The following is a 4,225-nucleotide window of genomic DNA, read 5'->3' as shown; positions in this document are numbered from 1 at the left end:
CTAAGGAAGGGTTAACCATTCCTCAAACATACACTTTCCATTAAGGGGGTTCTTGGAAAGGGTTGATTGTCCCTTCCTAAAGCATAATATTCATGCAAAGGAGGAGTTTAAGGAGGGGTCAATTGAAAAAGAACAAGGATAACACATGGGTCTACTTTTGATGATTTTCTTTATGGTAAGCCCTAGATATTGAGTTATTATATTTCTATAACTATATTATTTTTTTTCTTATTAGTTGTTTAGACCCTTTTATTATAATCGTATCTAATTTTTGTCTCTTATATATACTAAGAAGACCTAATTTTAGTGAGCATATCATCTTCCACATGCATTATAATATAAAAGGAGGTTGCACCCTCGAAAATACTTCTCATTTATTATTTTCCTAAATTTTAAGTTTTGGGGCCACGACCTTTTCTCATCTTATGCTATTTGAGTGTTTTGGTTCGTAACATTTCGTTTCATAGCATACAATCCTTAGGTTTGGGTCCTTCAAAAGATTCAACTTTATATTTTTGCTATAAATTTTGTTTTGGATAGTTCCATGCTATGAAATTTTTGGGAGCCTAAGGAAATATATTGAAGTAGCGCAGGGGAAAATTTCAAGTTTTTGTTCACTATACTTAAAGAGATATCATCTGTGGAAATTATAATTTTTTACTAGTCCTAACTTAGTCTCAAATGAAGCCTCGTATGGTGTGAATAGAGGAGTGAAGGGGGAGTGGGGGCGAATGCCACCACCCCACCTGACCAATAGACAAGGGGATGTTGAATCAAGATTAAGCATGCAATGGATGACAACATAAAGAAGTTGAGATTTGTGGCTAGAGGGTTCTCCCAGAAAGAGGGAGAGGACTATGAGGAGACATTTTTCCAGTTGCCAAGTATACCTCTATTTAAACTATTATTTCTATTACTTTGATTATGTGTTAGAAATTGCATCATATGGATGTGAAGACAACTTTCCTCAATGGAGTGATTAAAGAAGTGTACATAGAACAACCTCAAGGTTTTGAGGTGCATGAGAGGGAGACTCATGTTTGTAGACTAAAGAAAGATTTGTACAAACTCAAGAAGGCATCTCAAGCCTAGTATTCACAAATTTAGGGATATGTGATGAGTCTTGGTTTCACCAAGAGTGACAGTGATCCCAAACTCTACTACAGGGTTGCTAGAGGTGAGCCTGTGATCTTGTTATTATAAGTTAATGACTTGTTTCTAATAGAAGTAGAGAATGACATTGATCAATGTAAGAGGGAATTGACCTCTGAATTTGAGATGAAGGATCTAGGATTGATGCATTACTACTTGGGATTGGAAGTATGGAAAAAAGCCAAGAGAAATATTCCTTGGTCAAGGGAAGTATATCATTAGGATCCTTCAGAGATTTGGGATGATGGAATGCAAGTCCATGTCTACTTCCATTGTGACAAACCTAAAGAAGTTGAGAGACACTGATTCAGATTTGGTAGATCCCTCTATGTATTGACAATTTATTGGTTCATTGATGTATCTGGTTCATACCATACCTGATATTTTCTTTGCAGTGAACACTCTGAGCCAGTTCTTAGTGGAACCACAACATGCACATTAGATTGCAAAAAAGCATGTGTTGAGATATCTACATCGTACAGTCAATTATGGTTTGAGATATGTCTCAAACAATAGAGTACAGGTGCAGGGATTCTCAGATTCATATTGGGTAGGGAGTGCAGAAGACAGGAAGAGCACATCAAGATGTTGTTTCAATTTGGGTTCTGCTATCATATATTGGATGAGCAGAAAGCAGACATCTGTTTCACTTAACACTATAGAGGCTGAGTACATTGCAGCTAGTTTGGCATGTTGTGAAGAAATATGGATTCAAAAGGTACTTGAGAGATTGTTTTATTAGGTGTAGGAATCGACAGTGATAGATTGTGATAATCAAAGTTGTGTGAAGCGTTTAGAAAATTCACGTTTCCGTGATAGGTTTAAGCACATCAAGATCAAGTATCACTACATATGAGACATGGTACAGAAGGGAGCAGTGAAGCCCTAATACTTTTCTAAAAACTAGCAGGTTGCAGACATTCTGACCAAGCCTCTTCCCAGGGTGAAGTTTGGATACTTTAGGGACAATTTTGGCATGGTTAAGAATGCCTCCCTCATTGAGAGAGTGTGTTGATGTTATAGTATCAAGGGGTAGACATTATCCCTAGGTTATAATATTGACAGGTCAAAGGTATTAACTAGGGGCTATGTAATGAGGCTAGGGAGAATGACCTAGAGAGCACCAACGCCTAGAGTGATCCCCTAGATTCCCAAGAGGTAATTGGCTAGTGGATAGAGTGAGTTCCTTTAGCATTGGGTAGGTGTATTATCATTCAATTGGAATGCAGGAATGAAAATATCCCAAGGTTTCACCCTAGGTCACAGGTGTTGAACAGGTGTTGAGTGCTTTGGTTCGTAACATTTCGTTTCATAGCATACAATCCTGAGGTTTGGCTCCTTCAAAAGATTCATCTTTATATTTTTGCTATAAATTTTGTTTTGGATAGTTCCATGCTATGAAATTTTTGGGAGCCTAAGGAAATATATTGAAGTAACACAGGGGAAAATTTCAAGTTTTTGTTCACTATACTTAAAGAGATATCATCTGTGGAAATTATAATTTTTTACTAGTCCTAACTTAGTCTCAAATGAAGCCTCCTATGGTGTGAATAGAGGAGTGAAGGGGGAGTGGGGGTGAATGCCACCACCCCACCTGACCAATAGACAGGGGGATGTTGAATCAAGATTAAGCATGCAATTGATGACAACATAAAGAAGTTGAGATTTGTGGCTAGAGGGTTCTCCCAGAAAGAGGGAGAAGACTATGAGGAGACATTTCCTCTAGTTGCCAAGTATACCTCTATTTAAACTATTATTTCTATTATTTCGATTATGTGTTAGAAATTTCATCATATGGATGTGAAGACAACTTTCCTCAATGGAGTAATTAAAGAAGAAGTGTACATAGAACAACCTCAAGGTTTTGAGGTGCATGAGAGGGAGACTCATGTTTGTAGACTAAAGAAAGCTTTGTACAGACTCAAGAAGGCATCTCAAGCCCGGTATTCACAGATTGATGGATATGTGATGAGTCTTGGTTTCACCAAGAGTGACATTGATCCCAAAATATACTACAAGGTTGCTAGAGGTGAGCCTGTGATCTTGTTATTATAAGTTAATGACTTGTTTCTAACAGAAGCAGAGAATGTCATTGATCAATGTAAGAGGGAGTTGACCTCTGAATTTGAGATGAAGGATCTAGGATTGATGCATTACTACTTGGGATTGGAAGTATGGAAAAAGCCAAGAGAAATATTCCTTGGTCAAGGGAAGTATATCATTACGATCCTTCGGAGATTTGGGATGATAGAATGCAAGTCCATGTCTACTTCCATTGTGACAAACCTAAAGAAGTTGAGAGACACTGATTCAGATTTGGGATATCCCTCTATGTATTAACAATTTATTGGTTCATTGATGTATCTAGTTCATACCATACCTAATATTTTCTTTGCAATGAACACTCTGAGCCAGTTCTTAGTGGAACCATGACATGCACATTAGATTGGAAAATAACATGTGTTGAGATATCTACATGGTACAATCAATTATGGTTTGAGATATGTCTCAAAAAGCGGAGTACAGGTGCAGGGATTCTCAGATTTATATTGGGTAGGGAGTGTAGAAGACAGGAAGAGCACATCGGGATGTTGTTTCAATTTGGGTTCTTCTATCATATATTGGATGAGTAGAAAGCAGACATCTATTGCAATTAGCACTGTAGAGGCTGAGTACATTGAAGCTAGTTTGGCAAGTTATGAAGCAATATGTATTCAAAAGGTACTTGGGATATTGTTTTATTAGGTGTAGGTATCGACAATGATAGATTGTGATAATCAAAGTTGTGTGAAGCTTTTAGAAAATTCAGTTTATGTGATAGGTTTAAGCACATTGAGATCAAGTATCACTACATATGAGACATGGTACAGAAGGGAACAGTGAAGCCCTAATACCTTTCTAAAAACCAATAGGTTGCTGACATTCTAACCAAGCCTCTTCTCAGGGTGAAGTTTGGATACTTTAGGGACAAGCTTGGCATGGTTAAGAATGCCTCCCTCATTGAGAGAGTGTGTTGATGTTATAGTATCAAGGGGTAGACATTCTACCTAGGTTAGGATATTGATAGGTCAAA

The sequence above is a fragment of the Pinus tabuliformis genome, chromosome 8, assembly GCF_031772625.1.
Source record: "Pinus tabuliformis cultivar Carrire ecotype Pingquan chromosome 8, CPIR1, whole genome shotgun sequence".
In the NCBI taxonomy this organism is placed as follows: domain Eukaryota; kingdom Viridiplantae; phylum Streptophyta; class Pinopsida; order Pinales; family Pinaceae; genus Pinus; species Pinus tabuliformis.
This window is presented reverse-complemented; position numbering follows the sequence as displayed.